Raw genomic sequence first — 19,178 nt, forward strand, 5'->3', positions numbered from 1 at the left:
ACATTTTTAATAAAGGTGCTGTTAATGAGCAGACGTTTAATCAACATCAGCAGCAGCAAGTGTACTCCTCTCTTCCTGTTGGTTAGTTTTTCATCTAGTTATAATATTATGCTGCTGTTTGCAACAAGACTGTACTTATTAAATCTGCTGCAGCTTTTAATATAAATGTTATTTTCAATAATATTTGTTTTTTAAATTAGCATCACAAACATGAGGTGACTGATTTTCTCTGACCTGCAGGTGATCATTGTGGCTATGAGATAATCAGAAGGTTTGAAAACTCTGAAAATGGTAAAGTATAAACTTTCATTAATATTGAGCTTGTGGAAGCTGGATGATTATACAATAACTGTGTTTAACATTGAAGTCCATGCGTCCAACTATTTTCTTACGCTTGGGTGCCAGGTCATGGGGGCAGCATCCTAAACAGAGAGGCCACATCCTCCAGCTTGTCCGGGGGAACACCAAGGCTTCCCACACCAGCCGAGAGATATAATCTCTTCAACATTTCCTTGTTTTGCCCCAGGGTCTCCTCACAGTGGGACATGCCTGAAAAACATCACACATGAGGCATCCTTGTCAGATGCCTGAACCACCTCAAATGTGGTTCTACTCTGAGCCCCTCCCACATTGCCAAACACCTAACCCTATCTCTTAAGGAGATGCAAACCAAACTTCGAAGTAAGCTTATTTCCACTGCTTATATCCACGATCTCGTTCTTTGGGGTCACTAACCCAGAGCTTGTGACCATAAGTGAGGGTAGAGATGTAAACTGAGAGCTTCACTTTTACGGTCAGTTCTCTCTTCATCTTGACGTACTGGTACAGTGGACGTAGCACCATTCTGCTCCCCTCTCCTCCTGCAAGTGGTGGGCCTATAGGAGGGTGGACCCATGTCCTTTTTTTGGGCTATGCCCAGCTGGGCCCCATGGACCAATGCCTGGCCACCAGGTGCTTGCTCTTAGGCACCCTCCCCAGGCCTTGCTTCATGGTGGGACACCATTAACCCTTTCAAGGGCAGAGTGAACTGTTCCTTTCATTCAGGTTTTTTTTTTTATTATTCTTTGTCTGGTCCTGGGTGAGGGACCGGATAAAATTTGCCATGGGAGACCCTACCAGGGGGCAACCCCCCCTCCTCCAACAACAACACAGCCCCTGGGATCCATGGGACACAAAAAAACCCCTCCACCACAATAATTTAGAGATTCACGGAAGGGAACATTAACATCAGTAAGATTATTATTTCATTGCTGCCAATGTCGCATCTGTAATTCAGCTCAAAGTCATTAACAAGACAAGTGAGTGCACAAAATGTGAGATTTTAAATGCAAAATGTACATTGGTGATTATTCTCACTGATAATAAATGTATTTAAGCAGAGAACAGAAGGCGTTTGTTTTGAAATGCTTTCATTTGATCACCTCAACAGGGCGATGTGGTGACGCAGAGGAGAGCTCTGACTACAATAATGTCAATCTGTCAGGGTGCTGGGTCGTTGACCAAAGATTCTGAGGCCATTTTGCTTTTGTGAGTCTCTCTGTGAAAGTGTGAAGATGGTCTAAGTTTAAGTTTATACAGTTTAACCAGGAGTTTAGTTCTTTCTATGTTTCTGAGTTTTCTTGTATTTCCAGTTTATGGTTTGTTGTCTGTGAGGTTCCACTTGTGTGTTTGTCTCATCCCTGTGTCGCTTGTGAGAGTCTGTTGTGTCATCCATGTCTCTGCTCACTCGCCCTCCGTGTGTCTTAGTTGTGTCAATGTGTTTTGTCTTCTCCTTGTGTTTCATCTTTTGTCTCTCTGTTTGTTTATCCCTGTTTCTGCATCAAGCTCGTGCGTTCATGTCCTTCCTGTTTTAGTTTGACAGTATTTCATCCCGTGTTCAGTGTGTTTGGTTTGGCTTCCCTGTCTCGTTATATTTAATTCATCAGAGCTGTTTTCCAATGTGTTTCCACTTCACTGATCATCTCTCAATCCTTCCAAGGTGTTTCAAGGTATTCCCAGTGTTCCACATTTTCTGTTAGTTTAAGTTTTAGCTTTCCCAGCTTAGTTTTTTTTTTCTTTCTTTATTTTTGGTTAACCTGATTTGGTTCATGTTTGTTGGCCATGAAAAACGTTTTTTTGTTAAAATTTTGATTTTGTCTCTCGTTGTCTGCATTTGGGTCCTTACAAAGAGCCACAGAGTCTGCAGCCACAGATTGTGACAAAATCCAAATTCAGCCACAGCTCTAAAATCCTAACAGCAGCTCTTTAGCTGTTTTTTCTCTTTAAAGTCTCTTAAATACTTGAAGTCACTTTGAGTGAAAAGGAGAAGATTTTGAATTCAAAGCAATGATCCTGATGCCTGAGTTTATACTTCCTTCTGAAAGAATGACTCAGTGTGTTTCACTTGTTTCTCTCCCTTTAGATAATAATTTTTATTTACTTTAATGTACTGCAGATCTTTTTTTTTTATCTTTTTAATTGTTTATTTTATTTGTAATATATTATAAATGTCTTTCTGTGAAGCACTTTGTAACTTTGTTAATAAAAGTGTGACATAAATAAAGTGTGTTGTTGTTGTGTGTCAGACTGAGAGTACATGTTACAGCTGTTCAGTGTTGTGCATGAATCCACTGAAAGAGAGCTTTCATTTAAAAGCACTCATTGTCATTTAAAACAGCTTCAAACCCTCCAAAATGAACGAAAGCTATCAACATGATGGGAAGTAACAACTGCTCTGATGATGCTCAGCAGCCTTTTTAGTGTGTAGCAGTTTTTCCAGTTTTCTCGAGGTGCTCCGGCCTGTACTTTCATGTAATACCGATTTATATTGACAGGGTCAATCACATGTTCAGCAAGACCATGATAACTCTGTGTGTGACACATAAATCAAAATCAAATCGCTTTTAAACTACTTAAAATATAGTTTCTAACTTTCTCTCCTGCTTCATAATTTCTTTATGCACTGAAATTAAAGGAGCTCCTGATTTCTGACTGAGCCACATAGAGAAGAGGAAACACAGCCTGTGGTTTGAGCCACAAGTCTTCCTTTCAGCAGATTTATGATTGATTCATGTTCTCATCAAACTTCACACAGCAGAGAGGAAACAAGGAGTTCAGACAAAGAGCACAGCGGGAATTTCATGAGCAGCTGTTCGATCTGCTCATTTAGTGCCTCTGTGTTCACTTTATTGCTACATGTGTTACTCGAACATTTGAAGCTATTTCTTTATTATCAAAGAACCATCAAGTCGTTGTTTAATGTAAGTTCTCATATTTTACTTTTTAGATGCACATTCATTTTAGTTTGCATCTGTGTGGGTTTCCTCCATGAACTCTAGCTTCCTAACAGCTGTTTTTATGATTATTTATGATATGTTCAGTTAGTTATTCTGTTTTCACTTCATTGCTGCCCGACATGTTGCTAACAGAACATTTGAAGTCATCTATTCTCCACATCAGAGAGACATCAGTGTTCAAGGTCGGTCCTGTGACGGGCTTTAAGTGTCAGTGTGGATATAAAGTTATAGTTCCTTGTCCCATATTTCCCATGTCAAACTCTGAACACAGCTTCCAAGTCCAATCACTGGACTGTGCTTACAGCTGGTGGCCAATAGAGGGAGACATTAATCCATTTATAATTTATTGTAAGGAGTGAGAAGATGTTGATATGACTGAAGAAAAGAGAGAACAGAGGAATGATATTGACTTTGGACCCTATCATGAAAATAATCAGTCCCTGGATGGATGTCATAGTGATCAAAACATTTAGATTAACAAACTTTAAAAATACAGTTTCATTAATAAAGTTTTATTGGACTCAAATAAATAGTAATCATGTGCAGATTGATTCAAATATTGATAATTTTGATACCAGCATTTGTATCAGTGTTGATCAATACGAGTGTAATGAGCTGGATACTTCAGTTTCTGTTCTCCTGTGTGCACCGCTGCAGTTTCATCAAAGAGGCAACCTGGCTGTCTGTGTAAATGCTGCTGCTTTCAGGTGTCACAGAGCAGCCTCAGTTTGCTTCTCTTCTCTTATGTTTTATTTTTTACTGTCACTGACTCAGCAGTGCCAGGCAAACAAGTAAGCAAACGTGCTCAGCTAACCAGGACCATCCAGCAACGCAGTAAGCAGAGAATATCTATGTAGATAACTGTGGTAATAGTAATATTTTAGTTACATTACTTAAATTTTCAAAGTGGAACTGGCTCATTCTTACTCATAAAGTGTCATTTATGCTAAAACCTTAATATAATACATTTATCTGACTGAAACATTTAAATGAAAACAATTACAGGAATTGAAACAAATATACCAAACATAGTATGACTCAGATTTGATTCAATATAATTACCCTGTTGTGCTAAATGTGAAAAGGATACTATATGATTACTGTAGTTAAAATACTATTAGATGTGCTAGGTTATTGTTTTTATTTCGGTCCCAGGTTTTAACTAATTAATAATCCAAAGAAAAAAAGAAAACACTTAAAGGTCATGAAAATTCCTTCATTCAGAATTAGCAATCTGATGATGTAGTTAATACTTAAAAAGTATTGGTATCAGTATCAGTCATACAGGCCTTGTATTTTACTTGGTATCAGATTAATATCAAATCTTGCACAAACATCTTATTGCACATATCCAGAAATAGTGAAATATTAAATTTATTAAACTGTTACAATTTCAGCACCATGGACAGCGCACAAGGTTCTCACTGCATGAGCTGTGCTCTCTAACACGTGACTGTTTGTCGTGGTGGACCTGCACAAATTTAGCTGCATGCACATATAGATCTCTCTTTCACATTTATGGGCATAGGTTAATAATTTTCATTAAAAAGAAAAATGAAATAATTTACTGTTGTACTGTTTCTAGGGTCCCTGTCCCTGGGTTACATCATGTCACTGCAACAGTGTAATTATATTTGAAATAAGAAATCTCAAGAGAATCTGTCACTCTCTCTACCCACAAAACCAGATCTTTGTGTAACTTCAGACAGTCAGATCCTTGTCATTCTCCACCTTTCTCATGCAAAAACACCTCTCCAATATAAACACTGGGTTGTGTTTAGAGCTGGTATTCAACAGAGGGCGCAATTGAGTTATTTATTGCAATCAATTAATCTGCTTGGCTGACTGTTAAATATTCCAGTCCTTCTACTTGTAAGTCACTGGGTGTCCATCTGAAACTGGGAAATTAAGGAGGAGTCGGCCTCATTAAGTGCTAAATGACCCAAGAGAACAGCCTTGATTGCTGCCACCATGCCTCGCAGGGTAACTGCACATTTATCACCTCCAGCTGGGACTGCAGAAACTGCAGGATCATGTCAACTGTGGGGGTCCAGCTGGTGGACCACACCAGGAGGCCAACAGCCACCAGCAGAAGGATCAGTAGTCCTGGTGGGTGGTGTAAAAGACTCCTATAGTGTTCTCACTTCTGGATCAGGCTGGATCAGGGACTACAGAAACTGCAGGATGATGTCAACTGTGTTTTTTTTTGTCTCCTTTTTTATGACACAGGTAGGCAGGGCACCAATTCACTGAGCCTCTGGCACACCTGCTACTCGTCAGACGCTTTCATCAGAAGCGTTACTAAGGAGCTGCACGATGGTCGTCTAGTGTCAGAGTATTGTCCTTTTCAGGGGTGTCTGTGTAACTGTTCGCCTGCCTACCGGAGCTTGTGGAGATCATCTTCTCCGAGTCTATACGGAGATTCAGTTCATGTCCCAGCACCTCACCTCTCAGTCTCCCTCCATGCCTCTTAAGTCTGGCTTCTAATAACTTCCCCAGTGGGTATATGTCAGACTGTATCAAGTAAGCTCTCCAGTTCTCGTTTATTTTCCCGTTTGTGTTCTTTTCGGTTTACGGCAAAACACCACTAACACTATTATCCCTCCCCCTGAGATCAAGTGCGCCACCAGTGCATGTTCACCCTGCACGTCCTGGCTCCGTGTTTCCATACATGTCCTATCTTGTAAATACGTTCCTTCCCTGTATATAGCCTTTCACTGTAAATAAACTTCCTTCACTGCAACCCCCGAACTTCCGTGTTTTCTGCTCTTGAGTCCACCCATAGCTACACTTAACAACAGGCTGCCAGCCTGAGCCCTACTGGGAAAAGGTGGAACAGTGACCCCTTTTACCTGGGACAGGAGGACCTTCAGAAAAGGGTGTCCCTGTCTGAGTGGTGGGACAGTTGGAAACCAGGCCATGTGGGGCCAAAGTGGGGCCACTAGGATCAACCCCACCTCTTTGGTCTGGACCTGGCAAAGGAATGACTGGAGGAGGGAGTATGGAGGGAAGGCAAAAGGGTTTGCCAGGTTGTCACACACAAGGGGAGGGACATCGTTCTGCAGGGAGACAAACAGATGGAAAAATGTTGACTCCCTGGAAAAAAAGAAAAAGGTTGTCTTCTGCCCTGTCTGTTATGACAATGACATGATGCCCCTGCAGACACAACAGAACTTACTTGAGTGCCAGGACGACAGCTTGCAGCTCCAGCATTTGCAGTGAGGTCAATAAGTATTTGATCACCCTGTGATTTTTTTTCTCTTACTTAGAAATCATGAAGGTGTCTACAATTTTCAGCATAGGTGCATTTACACAGTGAGAGACAGAATCTAAAAAGAAAAATCCGGAAATAACATTGTATGATTTTTGAACTATTTATTTGTGAATTACTGTATCAAATAAGTATTTGATCACTTGAGTCAAAAAATGTTAATATTTGGTACAGACGCCTTTGTTAACAATTACAGAGGTCAAACGGTTCCTGTAGTTCTTCACCAGGTTTGCACACACTGCAGGAGGGATTTTGGCCCACTCCTTCATACAGATCTTCTGTACATCTGTCAGGTTTCGGGGTTGTCGCTGAGCAACACAGTTTCAGCTCCCTCTAAAGATTTTCTATTGGATTTAGGTCTGGAGACTGGCTAGGCCACTCCAGAACCTTAATATGCTCCTTACGGAGCCACTCCTTGGTTTTCCTGGCTGTGGGCTTTGGGTCATTGTCATGTTGGGAGACCCAGCCACGACCCATCTTTAATGCTCTAACTGAGGGAAGGAGGTTTTTGCCCAATATGTCACAATACATGGCCCGTTCATCCTCTCATTAATACAGTGCAGTCGTCCCGTCCCCTATGCAGAAAAACACCCCCAGAGCATGAATCTTCCAGCCCCATGCTTCACTGTACGTATGGTATTATTGGGATGATACTCATCATTCTTCTTCCTCCAAACACGGTGAATGGAGTTAAGACCAAAAAGTTCTACTTTGGGCTCATCTGACCACAGGACTTCCTCCCATGACTCCTCTGGATCATCCAGATGATCCCTGGCAAACTTCAGACAGGCCTGGACATGGGCTGACTTAAGCAGGGGAATCTTCTGTACGATGCAAGATTTTAAACCATGATGTCTTAGTGTATTACTGATAGTAGCCTTGGAAACGACCAGCTCCTCCCGTGTAGTTCTGGGCTGATTCTTCACCATTCTTGGCATCACTGAAACCCCACGAGGAGAGATCTTCCGTGGGGCCGACGGACATTGACAGTCATCGTTAGCCTCTTCCATTTTCTGACAATTGCTCCAACAGTTGTTCTTTTTTCACCAAGCTGCTTAGCAATTGCCCCGTAGCCCTTTCCAGCGAGGTCTACAGTTTTGTCTCTTGTGTCTTTGGACAGCTCTTTGGTTTTGCTTATGTTGCTACTTAGACTTGGCTGGTTGTGGGGTGCACAGGTGTCTTTATGACAGCTAACGACCTCAAATAGGTGCTACTTATTTAGAATCATGAGCAGAGTGTAGCTGGACTATTTGAAAGCAAAACAACAGGTCTTTGAGGGTCAGAAATCTGGCTAATAAGCAAGTGATCAAATACTTATTTCACACAGTAATTCACAAATAAATTGTTCAAAAATCATACAATGTGATTACCGGATTTGTCTTTTTAGATTCTGTCTCTCACAGTGGAAATGCACCTATGCTGAAGATTGTAGACCCCTCCATCGCTTCTAAGTAAGAGAAGTTGCAAAATCACAGGGTGATCAAATACTTATTGACCTGACTGTAAATGTCTGACACAACCAATGACTAATCTAACAGCTGCTGAGCCGAGAGCCTTCATGGACTGTGCACCAACCTGTTGGGGAGTCATCTGTGAGGACCAACTAGTGGTAAGTCACAGGACCCATCCCTTGGCCCTCCTCCAGGCTGGTTGAGTACCCTCCACCGATGGAGAGCTCGATGTAGCCCCTGTGAGACCACCACTGTTGGGACTGTGTTAAAACATGCTTCAGTTTCTAACATTTTTATGCAATCCTTGTTCACCTTACAGAGTTATCAGTTTCATTAAAAAAAAAAAAAAATCAGGGGTTTGGGGTGGGATTAAGGAAGTTTCAGAGTACTGCAGATTCCTCAACCTGTAGATGATAGTACATATGAGTCTAGCGGTGCATGTCACCCCCTCCCTGTTTGTTCTTTGTTTCTCTGAGCAGACTGTGATGACTGCATGTGTGGAAAAGACTGTTGTAGGTTTGGTTTATTTTTATCTGCTGAAAATCAGACACCACAAAATTTCTGTCTGGGCCTCCAAGAAAAGAGGAAATGCAGCCTGTGGTTTCAGCCTGAAGTCTAACGTTTGTCTTCTTTAAAGTCAACACAGCACAGTGGAAATGTGCAGGGATGACAATGTGTGAAAACAGGTTAAAAGTAGCTTTATTGTGGTGATGACACATGCTGGACTAAAGAATAAATAAAGCATGTGGGCATCAAGAGAAACGGTGAAAAGCTTGTTTCTCACGCTCATGTCTTTAAGAGTCTCTGCATGGACGTGCTGTAAATGTTCATTTATCTCTGAGATAAATAAAATCATCCATCACTCTCTCTGTCCACAACATCATATACAGATGCAGTGATACAAATAAATTATTTAAAAATCATGCAATGTGATTTCCTGAATTGTTTTCAAAATCCTGTCTCTCACAGTGGGAATGCAGCTACATTGTGAATTTCAGACCCCTCAATGATTTCTAAGTGGGAGAACTTGCAAAGTCGCAGGGTGTTCAAATACTTATGTTCCTCTTTGTATGATTTCGTTCTTACTGCAACTTCCAAACAGGCCAGTTCCTCACAGTATAACACAAAACTCCAAAGTATAATCACAGCTTTGTAACCAGCAGAGGAGCCAGTAAATCATCTATACCTACTGATACTAATGTGTCTGTTTGGCTGCTGTTACAGAAATGGTTCCTACACCTGTGATGATGACATCAGTGTCATGGATCGCTGTGTGGCAGGCAGGATGAGGACCCAATCGCAAAACTCACAGACTCAGGGGATGAACTCAAAAAGCAGCTTTATTGCTGACAAAAGATGACAGGAAATACAAAACTAAACTGGGAAAAACTAACATAAAGCTCACCAAGGAACACAGGGGAATCACACACAGCATGAGGGAGAACGCGACACAGAACTGAGGGAGACGCAGACATAAATACACAGAAGGTTAACGAGGGAAGTGGGAGCACATGGGGAACACAGGTGACACTGATAATCATAACAAGACACGGCAGGAGTGAACACCACACTGGCGGGAGATGGGCAAAGTAAAACAGGAAGTACAGAGGTTCAGACAGGAGGAGAGAGAGCACGGGGAAAACACAGACCTAACGGGCTGGGGAAAACATAGAATAAACACAAAGAGAGACGAGGGCTCATGAATACACAGAGGGGCACACAGGGGGTAAGAGTCACGAAGGGAAAACACTTAGGGAACAACTCAGGAAACATGGCCTAAATAAGGAACAAAATACAAAAATACATGAAAACTAAGAATACTGGGCCAACATGGCCCAGGACCATGACAGTCAGTGTTTGACTCCAAACTGTCTGCTGGACTCTGCAGTATCACAGAGTCCACAAGTTCTTAGGCCATTTTAGATTTCATGTCTGGAGGCATTACAACCTCATGACATATTGATATGTACTGAAATTTTTGCACTTACTTAACATAAGCTGCAAATAACATAAAAACATGAAGTAACATCTTAATGTATTTTACCTTTCCCACAGAAAAGTGGAGGGATGGAGAAACACACCTGTTGTTCAACAATCTAAAACACTTCGATATCAACATGTATTTGAGTGTGTGTAGATGATACTGCAACAAACCTTAATTATAACCTTTGTAAGAAAGTGTTTGACAGAATAAGGACAGATGCTGTGTTTGCAGGCTTTAACTATTACTAATATTATAGACTGTATATTGAGAATGAGAAGTGAGAAACTGAGGTACACCTTAGGAAGTTGGAGATCCACTGACACTTATTCTCATATGGAGGGGATTAGCCAATCACAAAGTTACCACACCTTAAAGCTTTCACTGCTCTGCTGTCCTTTTGGACTCTAATGTGGGCGGAGCCTATAGTAGTGTTCATTGTGTAAAAGATCACCTAGACAGGTTATGGAGAGACAGACAACTATTCGTGTTCACATTCACACCTGCAGGCAATCATTGGAATCACCAGTTAACATAATAATATATGACTTTGGACTCTGGGGAGAAGTCAGATAGGTAGAGGGAGAAGATGCAAACTTCACACAAACAGCCCAGCTGGTGGATTCAAACCAACAACTTTCTTCCTGTGAGGCAACAGTCTGAACCACAGTCATCCAGCTCATGGTGGTCTAAGAAGTTTGGAAGGAAAGTGACTAAACTTCTTTAACTTTCTTGAAGACGTGTCCCCTCTGATCTAAGAGGCTTTTTCATTTCTAAAAGCAAACAGTAGAGAGTCTGTTGGGTCTGTGTTTCCACAAACCCCGCTAATTCTAGAGACTTATTGTCATGGTCCTGGGTCGGTGACCCAGCGCTTTAAGTTTATTATTATCATTTTCCAATTTATTATCATGATGATTATTATTGTTTGAGTTCTACGTGTTATATTCGGTCTGCCTCTGAGTCTGCGTCTGTATCTGTCTGTCTATGGTGTCACCCCATCTGTTTGTGAATCTGTCTGTTTAGTTCAATGTCTTGTCTGGTTCCATGTGTCTGAGTTTCCTGTGTCGTATGTGAGTGTGCTCAGTTTATGTTTCCCCTGTCTCGTCAGCTGTGATTTCTCCCAGGTGTGTTCCCCTCCTGTCTCTCATCCCTTGATTACTGCCATCTGTGTATTTAAGCCCTGTGTTTCTCTGTGTCAGTGTCGTGTCGTACCCTCAACTTGCTGTGTGTTTGTAATGTCCTGTCCTCCAGCACCTCGGTTTAGAGTTTTGTTTTTGTAAGTTTTATTTCGTGAATCATTCCTCCAGCAATAAAGCTGAGTTTTCAGTTTATTCCCATCTCCAAGAGTCCTGCAATTTTGGGTCCACCACTTCTGCTCGCCTGCCACACAGCCAACCATGACACTTATTCATCATGAAGAAAACAAGACAGTCGATCGATTGATTATTTGCGCAAGGGAGGCCTCGTCTGTGTCCACCACGAAAATGACCCCCAGATCTGACCTCCTCCTGCTACCTTTTATTGAGAGACAGTTCACACAAAACACGTCAGAACAAAGCCACGCCCCCTGGGTTCTAAGACAAAGCATTTTATGTATATGTGTGAACTTCTGTAAGAGTTTGTGTGTGTGTGTTATGTGAGAATGTGTGTGTGTGTGTGTGTGTGTGTGTGTGTGTGTGTGTGTCTTACCTCCTGCTGACCAAAGGGTCGTAAACCCAGGAAGCTGAAGAGATCTTTCAGATAGGATGTATCTACAATAAAACCTCCCCCAGCACAGAGTGGTTGGAGAGGTGGTCAGGATCAAAGGAATGGATTTGATCCTACTGCTTAAACTAAGACTGTACAAATTTAAGAAACACAATGGTAACATTCAACAATTAGACTTAACAGAGTCTCAGGTATTTTAACCTCAGTGAGGGTTTTACTTTAAGTGGGTCATAGACCCACAATTAATGACGTGAGTCATCACATGAGCCACGCTGTGAAAAAAGGTGCGAGCGTCTGGGGAGGGTCTGTGCTGGCGGACGTTGGTTACTGGCCTGGTAGCCCGGCTACCCTTGGGTGGGTCTGGGACGGGCGTGGAGGCTTGGGGATGTGGGGGTGCTCCGCCCTGGTCTGGGGTGCTGGCTGGGCCTTGGGGGCTTAGGTCCTGGTTGTTGTGTTGCCGGAGCTGTGGGCGGGTGGGTGCATGGGGGCTCAGCCCCGGTGCAGGGGACCTCTGGTGCATCGGCCCAACTGGAGGGCTCTCTAACTGGTGAGGAGGCTGTTATATCTTTGCAGGAGGTCTCCTCTCTACAGGAGCTCACTCTGCAGGTGGGGGAGAGATATAGGAGAGGTAGAGAATGAACTCAACCTGGGTGTCTATTGTCTTGTGTCTTTTGGGAGATGATTGGATGATGGGGTGGGTGCAGTTTTCTCTGCGGTGGGGTCGGGTGGGCTGCCCCGGACTCTGTGGGGCTGGGCGGTGCTGCTGCTGTGGGCCCCAGTCCGGATGGGCCTGGGCCCCCTTGCCCTGGTGGGTTCCAGAGTGTGGGGGTGCCTACTGGGGTCAGCGGGGAAGCTGACCCCAGGGAGGGGCTGCTTTCCCCTCCCTTTCCTCCCTCCCCATCCTCAGCTGCCTCCCTCTCATCTCAGGCCCTCCAAAGTATAGAGGCCTATCTCCCCTCGCCACACTCCCTGCCGGTGGCTCAGACGTTGGTGTGTTGGTGGTTCTTGTCGACTGGGGCTGGGCGCTCATGTATGTACCGGCTTACTCCTGGTGGCCGATTGGCGGGGCCTGGCACCTGTGGCCCGGCTGAGCCCCTTCCGGGGGGTGGGGTGCCCTCAGGCCTCTGGGCCTGAAGCTCGGTCCTCTCTGGCACAGCTGGCTGCGCCCTCTGGCCTCTGCTCTGTAGCTGCTGGGTGACCTCTTGTTTGGGGCTCTACTCTACTCAGCTCTTCCCCGGAGGGTGGCACGGTTACCCCCCTTTGGTGGTCCTCCTTGGGTCCTCGTACTTCGGGGCCTCTGGATGTCTGGGCCTGGATCTTCTCCATACCTGCTTCATGCCCTGAGGGACGGGGCTATGGCTCCCCACACTCCCTAGCAGATCATTACATGGAGAAAACTTTTGAACACACAACCTCTGATCCACACAGGTATGCACACAGGTGTTCACAGACACAAACTACACCTTTCTTGGCTGCTACCTCAAAGCACATTGTGCGCTGTCGATCTTGCGTGCTGCACAATATCGTTTAATATTTAGTATCTACTGTTATCTACTGCTAGCTAGTTCATTGTGATGGTGCTGTTTTTTATTATGTTGCTCTTTTTTGTTTGTTTTCTCTTCTGTTTTGTTTTCTCCATATAGTTGATCCAGGTGTTTTGTTTGTTTTCTTTCTTTCTTCCCCCCTTTCTCACCGTCTCTTCTCCCCTCTATTTTTCTTTCTCTCCCTCTCTTTCTTTCATTCTTTCTCCCTGTCCTATCCCCTAATCATGTCTGTCCCGTCTGTAACAACCGAAAATAAAATAAAATAAATACATAATTATAATAAAGGTCAATCAAATGGACCAATATGGCAAGGCCATGATGATCCACTTGGTAAAGTAAATCTTTCTTGGCCTTAAGACAACAATTTTGATGGCTAAAGATCCAAAAGGGACAGGCAAAAAAAAAAAAAAGAAAGTGCGAGCCGTTATGGAGCTTTTTGTACTTAAAAAACACATTCATGAATCAAAGCTAATCAGTGCTCTGTGTATGACTTATTTAGTGAGTCAAAAATACAAAAGAGTGGCAGTACAGATGAAAGTTTACAGTTTTACCATTGTTTTAAGTCACAGTATGTGTGTCTGCTCAGACTTTCCAAGCGGTAAATGTGAGTTTAGTTCCACAAAAAAAAAAAAAACAACTTCTGGCTTATTCAGAAATTATCACCGGAGATTTTGGGTGAGAATGCTGTGAGAGGTTGCCTCACCCCATCATGTGATGTATTGAGGTCACTTGAAGAAAGATACTAGTGGGGGTTGATGTGCCTGGGAAGAGATCTCAAAACAGGATTGTAGGTGACTGACAGCTGATGCCATTATCCATCACCTGTGGTCAGTGATGGTCATTCACAGTAGACATAGATGGCCTCTTTCACTCCTCTTTCAAACCATCATACTTGTCTGTTCAAAATGTGAACACTGGCACCTTTAAATGAGTCATATTTGATATGATATTGGGAACAGATGAAACCAAATAAATATTTGGAGATCATTGTCTGTGCATAATCCTGGAGAGTGAGTGAGTGTGGCGGCCAGAAACTGAGAACAATACATTTTGGGAAGACAGCATTCATGTATCGCACAATAAATGTCTGTGGATGTTCAGAAACATTTGCTGATAAGATGACTCGAGATAAAATATTTCAGCTTTATGATGACCACACAGGACACTGCACAAATCACATAAAAGAATAAAAATAAATAATAATAAAACATGACTATGAGCTGGTAAATATGTCACCTGACCTGAAACAACAGAAGGTAAGAAGCAAACACAAGAAGCAAGCCTGCATGTTTGCAGTGGACAGGAAATGTGAACACGTCACACAACTGCTGTGGTCAAAGCTACAGGAGCTGTTTGAGGTTTGTATAAAAGGAAAGGAAGCACAGAGAGGCCACAGTCAGAAGAAACACTCTGGTCTTATCTGTATTAAATGCAGCTTCTCTTTTTATTATTGATGTAAAGTCAAAGTGTTTGAGATCAGCTGAGGATCAGAGTGCAGCAGGGCTGGATGTGAGGATGGGGCACTCTTTGCTCTGCATGACGGGGTTATTGTGTAAGTACATTTGTGACATTGTTTGAATGGCACTGATTAATGAAAGTGTTTCTCATGTGTGAGAATTAGAGTGTATCACTGGTTTGAAGTGTTTATGTGAGAGTTTGAACAAAGCATATTTGTGATGTTTATGAAAGTTACAGACAAATGTTGGCTGGTTCCTTGGTTCAGTTTAGTCTGGAGTATCGTGTTGGATACATCGCTGCTTGTTGCACTTGACTCATTGTTGTGTACAAGTTCATATATTAATAGTGTTTTATGCACAGAAATATTTTGATGAGCAGTAACTGCGTCATGTGAAAATTAATCTTTAAAAAACACTTTTGTTCATTTTGAGTTTGATTTTCTGTCAGTTTGATCCTGATGATGTTTAATCTTTACTTTAGTGCTCGGTTCTCTCTTCTACGTTAATGCTGAAGGTGAGAAATGTTTCTTTCATTTCTTCACATTTACATAATATGTATAATATTAATCTGATATTTTGTATTTCATGCACCATTTTAAATCACACCCTGTTTCTCTGTTTGTGCATCGTTTTATTTAAGATACTAAATGGGTTTATAAACAGTGAGTGAGTTAAATCCTGCAGGTCTGTGCAGTCACTCTGTGGTTTTACTCAGAATATTAATTAACTGCTTTAATTTGTTTCATGAAAACACATCTTATTATTTTCAAGTCCAAATGTCACCAGGATGCAGTAAATCTTTTGACTCTTAACAGCAGCAATAAAAATCAGTTCAGCTTCAAAATGACTTGATGCTTCCATCAATCTCTAACTTGATGTGTTTATGTGAACAGTTCCCAATAAGCCCACCGTGATCCTCGAACCATCCTGGCCTCAGATATACAGCAGTGAGACAGTCACTGTCAGATGTGAAGGAAGTCAGTCGCTGTTTGTATGGAGAGATGGCACAATAATCAGACCTCGAACATCTGAATACAGAATCAGCAGAGCTACTGAGTCTGACAGTGGAGGATACAGCTGCTGCACCATGAGTCTTTCAGTCTGCAGTGACATCATCACACTGACTGTATCATGTAAGTTGGACACATTTCATTGAGTCATATTGTTCTTTGTTTTAGTTTAGTAGCAAAATCAGAGAAAATCGTAACAAACATTAAACACAGATGTGATGATCTCAGTTTCTTCAGTACCTGCACATGTGTAGTTTCCACCAGGTACGTGCAGAGGGGGGGCTAGAGGGGCTTGAGCACCCGCCCCTTTCCTGATGGGTGCCCAAAGTGCCCTTTTGTTGAGGCAACTTTTTTTTAAAAAAAAATCTTTTATTTTTTTTTTTTTTTATGTGTGTGTGCGTGCGTGCGGAGTATTGTCTGTGCCCCTCAACAATAATATTTAACTATTAATCACAGTTTTGCTAAATAAAAGGATCTGGCTTGCATCAGTCACATGATCACATTTAACCAATGATCGCCCTTGACGGCAGAACGCGCTGGTTACGAGCCGGAACGAGCTCACAAAGAGCACGCGCATTTTTAGCGGTCCGGAGCTGTAGGAGAAACACAAGTTAACTCAGAGACACAGACTGATGCGACAAAACCAGTAAGTAGGTGTACAGCGTAAACTGTAGTGTGTAGCACCCAGGAGTATTAGCTTATTACGTACACGTTGGTAAGCTGTCTTGTTGCAACTGACGAACTGAACCAAACGAGCGTGCTGTGTGTGCAACAGCGCGACAAACATTACCTGTCCTTTTATTAACTGCACAAGTAGTGCTGGTCACAGCTGCTGGCTACCTGTGTAAGGCTGTCATGGGTCTGTAGCTCTGTCACCGTTTTAGGGAACATATTTAGTTTTAAAGTATTTAGAAACCTATTTAGTTTTAAAGTAAGTTTCCGGGCTTTTCCTGCCTTTCTGGAGGGATTATATTTCACAAAAAAACGATCTAATATGCATGTCCACATAATAATTATTATAATTATAATATATTAAAAAACACAAGCTGTATTTTAAAGAACATACATTAAGAAGCAGATTATATTAGATTTATATTTTAAATAAGACAAAATTTGGATTTTACAGCAGTAAAATTATTGTATCGCTACAGTTTAAAAATGTAATAAGCTTTGCCCCTGCACAGAGTGGATAGTGAAACAAATGGAATCATCATAATGACATTATTTCATATTTATTACTTCCCCCTCCTCTTTGCTTTATTATTGTAGCTCTAGTAATAAATAAATATGTAAGGATTCTGGATCAGCACCATGATGCCCATAGTATATACAGTATTCTGAAGAAGGTCTAAAATGTCATTGTGTGTGCGTGCATGTGTGTGTGTTATTTAGATGGATTTAAAAAAAAAATATTACTCATGATATAACAGTGTCCAGACATGCCTGGTAAGGACATGAGGAGGAAACAGCAGGAGCTGTGTGAGGCTACTAAAGGCAGGGCTATAACATTTTTCTGTCATCATTTAGATTAAGTGCAAGAGTTGTTAGGTGTGGATAATTAAATTATAGTTTATTGCAATAGCAAGTTGTGCCTTGTTCTCAGATAGACAGCAAGTGGAGAGTGATATATGAAAAGATGGGATGGAAGGAAGAAGAGAAGCAAAGAGTGAATCACAGGCAGAGCCTAAATTATTTCTCACAGTTTTTTGTTGCCTTATGGTTCCAAGCGCTATCACCAATCTTTGCATTTTGTTATTATCTCATGATACTTGTTTAATCAGCTACCATCTCTCCTATGGACTTTTTAATGTCTACAGTCTCAGATCAACACAGCCCTGCCCTTCCCATATTAGATTCTTGATGAGTGTGTGTTGTTGTTATTCAGCCTGGTTCAATGTGCCCCTTTTTAACTTTGAGCACCCGCCCCTTTAAACCTCTCTGCACGGCCCTGGTTTCCACCACTGCAGCTCAGAATTATACACAATTATTTCGTTTTTATAATTTATTTGAAGTTGTGGATCAAACATGATCAATAAATACAGAATGAGCAGAGCTGCTGTCTGACGATGGAAAATACAGATGCTGAAAAAAGAAAAGGCTGATCATCAACAGAGAAGAGTTCTGTTATCACATCACAGCCCTGGTTGGGGTCGGGGATAGCATACAGTATGAAAAGCATCTGTGTAAATTATGACTGATAAATGCTGCTGACTGTGCACTGGTTATGCATCTTTATGCATATATATTTATGTGATCATGATCCTTAAAACAAACATTTAAATAAAAAACAGATTAACAAAAAATCTGATAATAAGAGCGACCACAATCAACTGGCCTCAGATCAACTAACAGTTAATAGTTCACCTGTCTCTACATTTAGGAGTACAGTTTGGTGACAGAGTATAAAAACAGTCTCACCTGATTCTTGATTCACTCTGATAAAGTTTTCATCATGTTATATACATCCAGTGTTAGCTCCTGGCTCTCTAGCTGGCTAACAGTTAGCTGAGATACCTGTGCTGTCCTCATGTGTGCTGCTGCCAGTTGTTGATTCTCATCAAATTTGCTTTGAAGACACTTTTTTTCTTGTGCTGTTGGTGCCTGTTTGTAACAAGTGTGATGATCACACTGAGATCAGGGACCGACCTACCTGAGAAACCTAAGATCTATTATTGAACTCCATCCATCTTCTTAACCCATCATCCAGGGTCGTGACCTATTAAGCACTTACTGAATTAAAAAAATATAAATTATAAATTAATGAAAATAAATAGATTTTTTTAAATTACTATTGAGTTTTTATGTTGAAATCTTTATTTGTTATATAATAAAGTTTTTCCTGAAGCAACTGACAGTCTGATGTTTGTCTTTCCTGTAACTACAACAGCAAGTAAACCCAGAGCCACACTGACAGCACAAAGTTCAATCATACCAGCAGGGGGCAGTGTGACACTGAGCTGCTCTGTGGAGGGCTCTGCTGGCTGGAAGTTTGACTGGTTCAGACGTGATTCAGAGTTTTCTGGAGGTCAGAAAATAGGAGCTGGAACATCAGAGCACACGATCAGTATTTCAGAAGGAGGCATCTATTACTGCAGAGGAGGGAGAGGAGATCCAGTTTTCTCCACAGAGGACAGTGCTGCAGTTACAATTCAGAAACAAGGTGAATGTTTATAGTTTTTTTCTGAAATGCAACAAATTCATGTTTAAATTAAAGTAAGACTCAATATATTTAAATTTTTGCTCCCACACGATTCGTTTCTGTTTACTTGTTTGTTGAACAGTTTTGGCTGCTGTGAAGCTGCAGCACAGCTGGTCTCAGATATTCACTGGTGAGACAATCACTCTCAGATGTGAGATTCAGGGAGGTGAAGGAAAGGTGTGGAAATATGAATGGACAGCACCCAACACAAACAGCCCTCCAACATCCAGTGAATACAGGATCAGCAGAGTTTCAGTGTCCCACAGTGGAGACTACAGATGTC

The 19,178-nt window shown here is 41.8% G+C and overlaps 1 protein-coding gene and 1 long non-coding RNA gene across 2 annotated transcripts in view; both read left to right on the forward strand.

The window, feature by feature from the left end:
- The window catches only part of LOC120730732 (Fc receptor-like protein 5), a 42,390-nt gene that overhangs the window by 5,781 nt on the left and 17,431 nt on the right, over positions 1–19,178 (forward strand). The window lies entirely within an intron of this gene.
- Positions 14,338–15,817, forward strand: LOC120730734. Its single transcript, XR_005695189.1, has 3 exons — positions 14,338–14,781; positions 15,168–15,200; positions 15,580–15,817. It is a non-coding gene; the product is annotated as an uncharacterized LOC120730734 (long non-coding RNA).

The sequence above is a fragment of the Simochromis diagramma genome, unplaced genomic scaffold (assembly GCF_900408965.1).
Source record: "Simochromis diagramma unplaced genomic scaffold, fSimDia1.1 OVJJ01000282.1, whole genome shotgun sequence".
NCBI lineage: Eukaryota > Metazoa > Chordata > Actinopteri > Cichliformes > Cichlidae > Simochromis > Simochromis diagramma.